The sequence below is a fragment of the Battus philenor genome, unplaced genomic scaffold (genome assembly GCF_028537555.1).
Source record: "Battus philenor isolate CCGP_79_NKW_IND1 unplaced genomic scaffold, ilBatPhil1.0.hap1 SCAF_11, whole genome shotgun sequence".
NCBI lineage: Eukaryota > Metazoa > Arthropoda > Insecta > Lepidoptera > Papilionidae > Battus > Battus philenor.
In genome coordinates, this window is record NW_027181673.1 from 6002423 (window position 1) to 6016395 (window position 13973).

The following is a 13973-nucleotide window of genomic DNA, read 5'->3' on the forward strand; positions in this document are numbered from 1 at the left end:
ATAAATAAATGGCAAATAGATGTAACAGCTCAGTATAACTTAAAAAGTAAAGATATCCTATTAACGTAATAAGTAATCTTGAAACAAGTCTATTTATTAGGATCCAAATTTTATTTAAGTCAAAAATAATCCTAAAATTAAGATTATAATTACGCAACAGTGTTTACGTCGGTTAAACTTAAGTTCATATAAAATTTCTAACAAAGCAATTCTGTAACGAAGCAGTAACAAATTTCAAGTCCTTTCTTGTTAAAACTTTTGATCGAATTTTGATTTAACAATCTTAAATTATAAATGCTAAAATTAATTTAACAATGGCACACATTATTATTAAATAATTTTATAAATACTTAGGTAGAAATAAAAAGGTAATAATTAAAATTAGGTAACTTAATCTGAAGCACTTCATTATAAATAATATAAATTATTTAGTATTCTAGTTTTCTGTGACCATCCCTTATACAGTTTTGAAAAGGCTCTACATGTTATTAATATCTAGTTCATAATTAACCGCGATTGCTGTTTGTCCACAACGCCACTTATTTATCACCACAAAATGATAATTAAAGCTTCGCTTTAATTGTTACGTGGTGATAATCGCTTTAAGGCCTCGATTGCCTGGAAGTTTAATGACCCCGCGCCAAAGGGAGCGTTTGATATAGCGCTCGGAGGCTGAGACTATTCATAATTTTCAGAGCTGTTCTGTAGCTGAAGGGACGGATCAGTCGGCATCGGCTCGCCGTTGAGTTCGGTCGTGTGCGAAGCGCTCGCTGCCTCACTTAAACACCTTCACGTAAATAACATCGACTCTACATTCGACACAAGCTAAAAAGCTATACTTGCGTCAATTTACCAACATACTTCCCGTGTTACATGTGTGAAATAAAATTTGGATTATAGAAATTAGGATTAAATTGTTATTATAAAACAGTGGCTAAGAAAGGAGAGATTTATAAACATTTCCGAAGTTTATAATGAATGGAACAATACAAAACTTTTGACGATTGGCTGCAGTGTTTAAAAAACAATTAGTTCGAATCGAAACGTGTGAGTTTATTTTATGTTTTGACTGGCGGCTTCCTGCGAACCGACAACAGGCGGAAGCTCCTGCACACGAATAACGAACATACGCATCAAAATAACTTCCAACTTCGTCATGTTCAGCGACATGGTAACTTGTTGTTTCTTCAGCTCATTGTATTAATCCATTCATCTTTATATTACTTTTTAATGGACTTCATTTTTATGTACCCAAAAAAAACAGTACGAACGGGACGTTCATTTATAAATCTAATCATCTTCAAACATACAAATAAATAAAATTGCAATTCTTTGTTATTACAAGAATGTTTTAAAATTAACTTTTAAGTATTTTAACTTTCTTAATACAGGAAATAAAATATTTGTATCATATTTTTACATTTTCAAAAAGATATCGTTCTAGAAAAAAATATCTCAACTATTATTAGCAACATTATTTTGTAAAATTTCTTAGACATTTATTTTTAATTATTTGAATATTATATGCAACACTTTTAATTGCTAAGACGTTTTTATAAATATTGCGTAAACGTGCAGTAATTTATCATACGACACAAACAAAAACGAAAACTAAGTTTTTGAAAGCAACGTTAATGAGATCTTATCATAAATTTAAAGGCAATTAAGAAATTTTTAATTATATTAGGACATGCTAAAAAAGTTATTGCAAAAAACTTACTTACTTGCCTGCCTTCACTTAAGTAAAATTATGAGAATAATACAGTTTGTGGAAAAAACTAAAATATTAATTTATACGAAAAGATCTAGAGAACCAAAGTTTCGTGTGTCGATTAAATATAAAGATCACAAATTTTAACATTTCTTGAGTATATATATAGGTTGATTTGTTATAAGTGTAGCTTTAAAACTACAGCTAATTTACCCGTAAAAAGCTTTAAACCTTCTACACTTATTTCCAATCACCCTGTATAAAGTGCTCACTCGGACACATTTTTCATTAATTTTTCTATTGGAACGCAATAAGTCAATTACTTCTGGAAATATAAAGCCGAAGGATAGATAGTAAACAATAATTAGTTTAATTATGTAGTAGCGCGACTTTTTAAAAAGGCTTTTTCTTATCATACTCGTATTATCATTTTTGTGTATTATTTCTGAAAGCTTTGATTTTTGGACAGGGAGTATTATATACCAATTAATAGCGTTGAACCCAGGAATGACACGATGGAAGCGTACGAAATAAAAATAGGTTAGTTTATCCAGTGGTACTGTTTGTATATCAATATTTAATGAATACCAAGTTCGATTTAATTAGAGAACTTTGACAAATATTATTTCTTTTTATTTTTAATGTTATTATCACTGACGTCACGAATTTTTTGAAATCAGAATTAGTGTATAAACTTATTGAAAGTTATCACAATAAAAAGCTCATTTGTTAAAATATTTCCGATAGTATTAATAATACTATACACCGCTTAAAAAAATTAAAATTAGTTGAATATAGCCATAATTCCAAGTACCTGCTTTGACAGGAGGCGCTTATTTTGTTTCAAAATTAAGCCATTACAAAATTAATGTCTGCTATTAACAAAAGTATTAGAAAAAGTGAAAATTTATTACAAAATTAAAGCTTTATAGTCATAGTTATAGAAATAACATCACATAGTGTTTAAAACTATTTTGAATTGTAATGTTTTTAACATATGTGATAGAGATTTTTAAAAATTATTTATTGGAATCAGCTGTACTTACTAACCTACCGATATGTTTGACGTTGATTTATGAATTAATATAGAATAAAGTAATATTCTCCTTTTACTGGAGTACATTTTTATAATAGAACATAAAATATTCGCGTAATCTTCTATAGAGAGCAGTGGAAGAGAACTGAGACTGGCGATCGTAGGTGGGGGGTTTGATTCTCAAAAAACAATCTTATATCGTTTCCCTTTTGTGCATTAATTATATATGATTGCTACTGCTCACAAAAAAGTTCACTTATATGCTATAATATCACACCGGAATCGTGAACCCGCTTGGCGAGCGTGACGATTATGTTATATGTCCCCATAGATATTTTTGGGGGAGGCCTGTATTACAGTGGGTGCTTATGTGCTGAAACAATGACAAAACTTGTGTAGAGACATGAGCGGGTAAACGAACCAAGCTAATTTACAGTATTTAAATAGTAATAATCTCTTCTCCAAAATGTCGATCATTAAAATTTGCTCCACTCGTGATCGATGTTCTAACGTAAATATTTATAAAAGTTCTATAATTATAGATCCGTATAAGATTTCCTATGTCTATTCATCAAAAAAAATTAAGTTGCACAATAAAATTGTTCTATTTGCTATATACATATAAATTATTATATGAAGAATGTTCTCCATTACTTTCTGTCATAAACTAAATTTAATTCACCTTAGAGTATGTTTGTACATAAGCCATTTGACAATAAAACGACGACTTTGACACAGTTTCCGATGTTCCGAAGCCTACGGCTAGACATAAAACTGCGGCACTCTGTCTTAAATAAATACTGAAACCTGAAATGCTTTAACCCACAAACAATATACTTAGCAACGCCTATGTAACACAGAAACTTTTAAAAGCCTTGTGTAAAATAATAAAAAATAACTCAACCCTTAATACCACTACGTAGCCACAAATATTGAGCTTTTCATACGCAAAGTAAGTTTGAAAATAGAGGTGTTACAATGACTATGTAATTCGCAATAATCTACATATAGACGAATTTATTTACGTTTTAGTTAGTCTTTATTGTTAAAAGTCTTGTACGATTTGAAATGCCTTGATGGAATCGATGACAAGCACTTTTTCTATCGTATCGTCTGTTTTCTCAAGGCAGTAGTAATTGAGACCGAGATGTTGATTTGACTTGCCCACGTGGTCTTTATCATCTACTTTACTTACAACTAATAATTTGTCCAGTTTATGTGGTTGTCTACAGATGATATCGCCAAAATAACTTAGAACTTGTTGGTACGTTGAAATCGAAACAAAAAAAAGTAATAAGATGTGATTAAGAAATTTAATGATAATATTGTGATGTAGGCATTAGTTAAAAATAAGCCTAAAAATTTAAATATAACAAAATATGAAATAAAATAAGCGGATAAATGAATTGAAATTGTAAAGTAGCAATCGAAGAGGAACGGTGAAGGATAAGAGGCAAGGTTTGAAAGGTAAAGGAATGGGTAGGAATGGAAAATAACGTGACAGATGAAAGAAAAGTAAGTTAGAGGTATTAAGAAGGAGTGAGAAAGTTAATGCTTAAGCGGGCTCTATGATCCCAAAACGGGGATAGTACAAAATGTCCCCAATAGCAGGGGCCATAAAAAAGAGTAACATTTTAGGTAACCAATCGTATTTATTTTTATTGCACTACGCACAATCGATTTATTGCAAGTACCTCTCACCTTGTTGATTCAAACTATGTTAATATATAGTATATATATATATATATATATGTATATATATATATATGTATATATATTTTATATATATATTTTATATATTATATATATATTTATATATTATATTTTATGGTCGTTGGAAGACGCTAGGTGCAGGCTGCTTCAATCTGGTAGGAACGCAAATGTTTAGCAGTGGACGTTCTGGGGTTGAAATTAAATAGGAAAAAAGTATGACAAAATTATTGTGTACATACATTGTGTCGTATTTTTGATTGATGTTAAGTTTTCTAAATAAAATAAAAAAAACTTTTAAAAAATTGTATTTTTTTTAATTCTGAACTTTGTTAAATCAAATCTTAGTTTATTGGTCATATAAAGTAAGCTTAAAAGGAAACATATTCTGAGAACTATAGCAATTTAAAGCGAAGGACAGAGAGAAGCAAATTGGTCTTTAGTGAGTTAGTTGCAACAGTGATTTTATGAGTTGTCCCTCTGAGTATACCTAATCTCATGGGGCGGTGAGATAACGGTCGTTTTGCGACTAACCATTAATGTTATCAGTAGAGCTTTATTATAGATTTTATTTTGTAGAAAATCGAAACTAAAATATCTAGACGATAGGCGTTAAAGTGAAAAACTAATATCAAATTTGACTTAAAAAATTACTTTTTTATGTGTTCGTTGACAGTTATCGTTACTGTATGTTTTATGCAGTAACTGTTATCTCTTCTTTTGAATTTAAGATTTTAATAAGGATTGTAGAATTGAAACTAAGATAAGGGATGATTACAGGTCAATGCTTTCTTATACAGGCTGATTGGTTATACGTATAAAATTATTAAAAGTATCGATGTATGTAATGTACAGTTTTTTGAAATGTAGTATTACAAATTACGCTGTCGCATATTATCGAATATATGATCGTAAAACCAATAAAATAATTTGCTGACAAAAAATTTATTTTCATTATAACTTATAAGATATAATGCGGTAACTATAAAAAAGAAATTAAAGTATATTATTTAATCATGGACATAGTTAATAAATTTCAATAGTTAATAATTGATTCTAACCGAGAAAAAGGTACAACTTAATTATATTGTAGAATTCAAAATAAATGTTTTATACAAAGTGACAAGCAATGCTAAAGTTACGTAAGTACTTTAAGTAAGAAATTCTAATTTCATCGAAATGTCAACAAATTATTTCTTGACACATCAAAGAATGTTAGGGCATCTGTCTATATCACGGATACAATCGGCCCGCTTCGCTCTCCTTGTGATCAATATTAATAGTCTCGGATACAGGCCGACAATACATACGGTATGATTTAATTATAGCTAACACAGATGTTTTTGATTTGTTATCTTTTCATAATAAATTTTCCATGGCGCTTATATTGAGAAGAAGTTTTATCATGATTTTTTTATTAGTTTCCTCTTAATACGCATAACTGTTTAACTGACTTACTAATTTTTATGTATTACACAACTAAGAGCATTGGTAGCCCAGTGTTAGAACACTGAGACTTATGATCGCAGGTCGCAGGTTCAATTCCCGTGATACAATCTTATATGACACACAATTTGTGCATTAATTGTACAGGACTCATGCCATGCTCATAAACAAGTTTCCAGAGAATGGGCAGCAGCGTCCTCTGTTATTGTAATACCACACTGGGATCGCCAACTTCCTTGCAAAGCGTGGCGTTTGTGGTATTACCCCCATATATTTTTTGGGTTGCCTATACCTATATCTGGGGGCTTAAACAACGACGATGATACAACTAAGTCTATTAATAGATTTTATAACGGTTAATATACCCAAAAAAATGTAAAATAATTTTAAATTGACTAGTCTTATACAAAGTTCTAGTTGTAAAAGCTTGAGGTGTGAATGAATAGATAGCTCATTTACCGTCTATTAATGTATCTTCTACTCTACATAAAATCAATGATTTCTAAAATAATAAACAACGTGATGATAACACAATTATTTCTTACTGTGAATAATAGCATACAGCATTTTTGAGCTTGAAAATATTTATAGAACAGTACATCTTTATAATGTCGATATTCAATGTTTTAAAAGACAAAAACCTGTGCGGCACTGTGCCTTATTTAGATATATTTAAACATAAATTTCTTACATGGGATGATTGATTAAAGATGTAAAGGCTTTAAAGTAGTGAATGTATATTTCTGCGGGCAATTAATGTTTGGCATCCAAAAACCAGTGGTTTTAAAAATAATCAATAACGTAATTCATAAAAACCGTATTTAAAATTCGTATTGTTATGTAATATATTTGTCTCTGCAGACAGAACTACCAAAAGTTTTTAGCTAGTTGCAATCATAGAGAAAAATATGTAACATTTTTCACTTTGGAGAGAATGTTTGTAAATAGGTGCTAAATAGGTGACAAGCTGACAAAGCTGACAAGCTGACAAAGATTTATTGACAAAAATTATTTACAGTTTAGATTTGGCGATATAGATTAACAAAGTTTACTTATTTCTAAAATTTCTATTTCCTATAACCCTCACACTAGGCTAAGCCTGTGTCGTGAGGATTATGTACAGATGAGTTATCACTTTTTTTTTTTAGTTTAGCCGATTTAAATCCAGGTTATTCTCGAGTTCGCCATAGGACAACGAGGCAAGCCAGTTTGACACGATGTTTTTTACCTCGTAGATTTTCTTGTTTTTAATGTTACAGTGCATCGCCACTCTGTTATATGTAAACGCCTTGGCAAAGAGACCGTGGCGTTGCGCGAAGGCAGTATTCACCACTGGCATATTCACTCTGTAGACTCTTTTATCTCGTAGATATTTGTACTCATCAGGGGCAGATAATATTTTGCGGTGCGTCAACAGCGTGCTTTTTAAAATGTAAAGCTTTCTTACGCTAAGAACGTCAACCTCTTTGTACAGTTTGTCTGTAGATGTAGGTGTTTTAAATCTTTTTGTTATCTAATGAGATTAAACCACTTTACATCTCTTATATCTATAACCAATCTCTCTGTAGATAAGGGTTAGTTAGATAATTTAGATTAAAGTTGAATCATTAGTTAACTTGTGACTTGTTAACTATAGTTACCAAATGCTAATACGCATCCTTTTGTTGTTGTTGTTGTTTGCTTGTTGGACATTCGGATTCCACTGTAGGTTTAATTAATTACGCAACTTAGCAAATTCAAATCACCACATATGTCCATGTTTTATATATTACAAAATTTTACCGCATATATTGGAACTGTATTGTATTTCCAAATTTAATCTGTTACTTCATTGTGTAGTTTAAAGTTCAAACTTGTTTCTAAATTACTATTAAGTATAACGTTATATTGTATATGATTTGACGTTTGAATGAAAGGTATTAATTAGGTGTAATTAAATCAATATTACTGATTAGTCAATACAACGCTACAATAACAATAGCTAAATATCGATCTAACATATAATACATTATCAATTGTTTCCGTATATTGTTCAGGGACGTACAAACAGGTATTTTAACTGAAGTTGAAAGCTAGCTAACAAATTACGCTATGCAATTTCTTTAAAGTGTGAATTCAAGTTAAATTACCTAAGCCAACTTCTTATGGATTATGGATTCTCCAACTAATAATGCTTTGGCTAGTGATGCTTTATATAAAGAAGATGTAATGAATGATTACATTCTCTCGTTTTAGTCTCCCGTAATTAATTTAGATCTGCTTAGATCTAAGTAAACTACCGGAGACAACAGCTAAGCAGCTGAACTGGTTTAGGACAATTAGGACAAGACACTTAAACGACATCTTTAGCTTAAAGTAAGCACACTTTTTCTAACTTCATAAAGTTTATTTAAACGCAATTAAAAATTTAAGTAATTTGAAAGTAAATGAAATATTATTAAATTATGAGTTTGCAATAAAATAACTCAGGACGGTGTAGAAAAAAAAACATAATTTTATCTCAAGTCACCCTCAAGTACAATAATCTGTAACAAACGTAAACTATAAACTAAATCAGCGTCTTTTCACAAAATTTGCATTCGTTAACTCGTGTGTGCTGTACGAGTGCGATCCCAATCCGTATTCCCATGACATATTACTTTTAAACTTTAAATTTATGCTCTCAACCATTTTGTTAAATTTGAATCCCGCCAAAGGCAACGACTGGCGCTAAATAAAAATTGAAAGAGCAAACTTTGTTATAACTTTTGATTTCATGCTAACAGAGGCCGGAGCATAAAATAGTGCCTTTGGACTGTACAGGTCATTGACATTATCAGTAAATGAAAAAAATACTCGTAGTCGTAATGTGAAACAAAATTTATTTATAATTTAGATGGTTGTTTTTTATGTATACTTATAGATAAATACTATATAATAAGTATTTAGCAATAGCAATATATTTAGCATTCTCATTCCCTATTAATACATAACGTTGTTAGTACTGTTTTACCATCTACGACGACGCATCGGACAGTACCACTTTTCGTGTATAAATTTTTTCTTACGTTATTCCAAATTATTCTCGGCCCTACTTGCCTCAATAATGAGCAATATTTCTGTTGTTATAAAATATAATGAAAATTCACGTAAAAACGGTCCCCCTAAACTAAAAAATAAAAATAAATTAATAATAACTATTTAGTTAGATTGGATTACTTTATATATAGATTAAATAAGTAATTATTTAATGCCTATAACATTGCCTTATAGATCTATGTAAGACAGATGTTCACTGTAGTAAAAACAATTCTGTACACGGATAAAATATATTTGTCTTGCGAAAAAAAATCTCATAAACCGACGGAAACCGTTGTGTTGGCATCTGTTCACGTCGTGTATTATATTACACTAGGTTCTTTTATCTTAAATAATTATTTCATTTACATTAAAATACGTGCAAATATTAAATACACACAATATAATTTAATTATAAAATAAATAAGATAGTTTTAAAAATAAACGAACAGAGAAATTAAAAAGGTTATAGAGGCTGCAACTGTTTCATAATCACCATCATCATTTTAATTGCAGGAGGTCTAATGCTCAACATGGCCCCTCTCACAAAGATTTATAATAAGACCGGATGGAAAAGGCATCCGTTCAACATTTTCCAACGACCTTGAAAAGGTTATCTGTCCACTTCTGTAACTATTTACATGAAACATGTTTGTAACTCTTACACTTTCATTTCAATTCAATTTTATGTTTTCAATAAATAATAAAAAGTAAGAAAGAATAACTCCATGGAGATTTCTTTCAAATACTCCACCAATAACACAAATATCAATAATATATCGTGGAGATGTTTATTACAAAACAATTCCGAGCTCTCTCTCTCTCTGAAAGAATATTCGATATGTAATATTAAATAAAACGTCATAATAAAAACTATGTCTAGAAGAATTTGGATAAAGATTTATTTTTAAATCAAGTAGATTTAATTGATTTGTTTTAATTATGATCATTGTTAAATATTTTACTATTTAATAATGCAACGATCTTATTTGTTTAGAAAGTTAACAAATATATAACATTTAACACCAAATTGAACGCACTTGAAAAGGTTCGTTCATCATCACCATTGTATCGGCTGATAGACGCCTACTGCAAGGAATAGGTCTTCCCCAAAGATCGTCACAATCACCTTTCCTATGCTACATGCATTTAGCGAATTATCTTTGGCGTAAGCTATGTTTATTACACATCAACTTATTATGTCGCCAATAAATAATTCATCAAGTTTTGTTTATTGACTAACAAAACTGTAGATTAAAACCACTTTGTTTGTGTCCCAGTTTTCTTCAGAATACTAGTATTATAATGAAGGTGCCACTTATTTAAATTACTTTTAGAAAACAATTTAAACTATTGTACTTCAAATCCGTCACATTAACTCATTAATTCTTTATTAGTTTTTGATTGAGTCGACACGTTTACGTGTCGAACAATTTAATTAAAATTCTATAAAAAACATTGTTATGTGAAAAAGATCCTTCTATTAATACAAATAAGTATTCGTTTCAAATTCTGTTATATAGATAACGGACTTATTATTGTTTTTTTGTAAAACGTACTCATTTCAAAAATAGAATATTTATTCAGTTATACCAATATAAAAACTGGTGTTTAATTAAGGTTTCTATTTCAACGTTAAAACCCATCTGAATTGATACTTAAATGGCAGCGGTCGAAAGTCCTAAAGTGAAATTACGTGTGAACGTGATCGAGCTAGGTCGAATTTAAAAGCCATTTCAGTTACGAAAGTCTTTGTTTATATACATACAATATTGATGTACATACAGTGGTTTATACGCGTTGAACTTCTACAAGTAACCTACACGTTGTTTGTTAGATAGGCACGTACTGAATCTTGATCGAGTAAATAGTAGCAGAGTTTCACATTTATCATTTTTATTTTTATATTAAACTTCTTGTTGTCAAGTTGTGAATTGCTGGTGGCTATGATTGTGGATTTCCTATGCATTTTGCAAGGCCAGAAACTTAGATATCATACAGTGTTTTATATCTAAACTGAATGTAAATACAGTTTAATATACTACGAACCCGTTAATAAAATTTAATAAAACGTTTTAATACTCATGAGTAATAATTTGCAACAAGGCGTTTTACTTTTTTATGCACACCGTTTTAAATTTAAATCTGGCAGAATATTGATGGAATGTTTTTCAATTCTATCTAAGAAATATGAAGAAACAATATAGTACATCATCATCAGGAGGGGTACAGACCTCTCCCCTAGATTTACATAAAGACCTGTTGAATTGGTCTGCATGCAGCGTCTGTCAAAGTTTATGGCTGGACATCCTCTCCTGTTCAAGAATGCGCGTAGCAAAAGCAGTGAGGGCACCAAAACCGACCAGAGCATGACCACGACTACTCTGACAAGAATGCAGGAACGAAAAGAAGAAAAATGAGTAAAATGCATTTTCAAAATTCGAATTACTACATGTTAAAATCAATTGATGTTTTACTACCTGTCCCTGTAGACTTTTTACAGCCAAAATTAATAGCATGTCGCATTGCAATAGAAATAATTAATTAATGGTGAAAAGTTCAGATTGATCACTTTATAAATAATGATTCTGAATAGGTCTACAAGCTTCAAAACTTTTTGCTGACGAATGAGCTATACATTCTCCATATTGAAGCTCTAACATCTATCACTATAAACCCAATATACAGTGATTTGTATCTACCCAAAAATTACATATTGTATATATTACGATAAACAGTTAAACAAAAATTTTGAATTCAAGCTGCATTTCATATTCGTCATAAAAAATTGTTGAGATAAAAACATAAAACATAATTGTACACGTACCATTAATAATCGTGAATTTTTTTACGACTCCAACTTTTACTAGGGTTTAAAAAAATCTCTGTAATTTTTGTGTTTAAATATTATGATTATAGAATCGGCTATAAATGCCAAGTTTTATTTTACTGAAAAGATGTCTCAATTTAATTTCGTTCTTTTTCCTTGTCTCCATTATTAAGTTAAATCTAATTTACGAAATTTTATTACAAAAGCTCATAGAAATTCGTTAAAATGTAGAATGGCGCTAAACTTGTAAATTTGTTTCAGTAGTTTCATAACTTAACAATGTGGCTTTTATTTAGTTTTCTCGTCTTATGTGCCTCAAATTAGGATCTACTACTAATTTTTGCTATCAATGATGACATACCTCACCGAAACGTGATCTTTCTTCGGATCTTATTCGAAAACTCCAATCGTTCAACGAGCCGTTAAAAGGGCTGTACTCAAGGTTTCTACAGGATATCGAATGAATAATGAAGAGATTCATAGGGGAATGAAGTTTACCGACATAATCCAGCACAATGGGAAGTTGAAGAGGCAACAGGTAGACTTTATAACGCCCATAGCTGCTGAACCCTTTAGGTTCCAGTGAAGACCACGAATCAGCAAGCGCAGTGAAAGACGTTCACGTGCAAAGTGACAGACGACCTCGTTAAGGTCGTTGGAAGACCCTGAATCCAGACCACTTCCAACCTGATCTATTTTCGGATATACTTCGGAGAAATTTAGAGGAGAGGCCTATATCCAGCAGTGTATATTTAACGGCAGAGATGATGATGAAAACGATAACGTAGTAAGTGATACCCTCCGCCAGATAGTTTTAATCTAATATATAAAATTCTCGTGTCACGGTGTTCGAACTTGAACTCCTCCGAAACGGCTTGACCGATTTTTACCAAATTTCATATGCGTATTCAGTAGGTCTGAGAATCGGCTACTATCTATTTTCCATACCCCTTAGCGATAAGGGTGGTCCACCCCTAAATTTTTTTTTAAATTTTAGACAAAATTTTTTGTTTTTATTTTTTTATGATACAACATACAAAAATACACACAACCTTAAATTTTTATCCTTCTACGATCAACCCGTTGTGTAATTAAAATGTGTTAATTAAAATTAATGTGTTATTTAAAAACTTTAGTTTTTGTTTGCAAAACAACGTTTGCGGGATCAGCTAGTAAAACTATAAAAATCATGATATTGTTTCGTTAAATGTTCCATAGCTACGATGAATTAATAACGATTAAAAAAAATTTAAAAGTAACTTTGTCTTCATGATTACATAATGCTATAGTTAACACCAAACAACTAAGATTGTTCTTGTTTTTAAATACTTCAGTTAAATGCTAGTAAGTCTAACATGTGATTTTATAGCTATCAGAGAAATTTTTAAGCTCTGGTGAACTATAACATCTTTATCAGTTACTATGTTCTCATTTTCTTATGTCTATATATTAATTTGATAGATATATACGTCTTGTATGTTAATATAATAGCGTCATAAAGACCGCATTCATAAAATAAATCTTTTACCCTTGGCCTCCATTAAGAATTCAACGCTAAAAACACTGATTAATATCTAATTGAATCTCATTTCTAAGAATTCTTTCGTGTTGTGTTATAAAATTTCATACAAATTCGGAACAATGTTTCATAAGAATTTGTGACTTGATTTGTAGTACAATTAAATTCATCCGCTAATTAACGATAATAATTAAATTTGGCACAACCAAATTAGCTTTCAACTTAGTTATTTCTTAAATGATTTACGTGCACAATTACTTTTGTATTAACACAGACACAGTGTGAAATCTAAATTCTCGTTCGTACATCGTCCTCATAAATATTAAGAAAAATATTCTTATGAACGCGTCCATTAATATAAGAATGACCAAGGATCGTAGTGCATTAAAGGTGAAGATTCTGTTGCCGGCTAAACTGACGGAATCATCGCCACAATTGTTGTAAATTATAAAACTTATTGTATTTCAATTATTTATTTATTCATAAATAACCTACGTGGGAGGTCTATGTCCAACAGTGGACACCATGTGACTAAATTGATGATCATGATGCTCCGTATAACATATCCATGTAATTATTTATATTACATACATTTATTTCATAAGTAATTTTTCCTTTTTTGTCTTATTTTTTGTCTACTCTCCTTAATTTATCTACGTACTTT

The 13973-nt window shown here is 30.4% G+C and overlaps 1 protein-coding gene across 1 annotated transcript in view; it reads left to right on the forward strand.

Annotated features, from left to right (window-relative positions):
* The first annotated feature begins 1056 nt into the window (after positions 1-1056).
* LOC137930292 (G-protein coupled receptor moody) overlaps positions 1057-13973 on the forward strand; it is an 83782-nt gene continuing 70865 nt past the window's right edge. The window contains exon 1 of the mRNA XM_068773523.1: positions 1057-1171. The gene's annotated coding sequence lies outside the window, so the exon portion shown is untranslated. The remainder of the gene's footprint in view (positions 1172-13973) is intronic.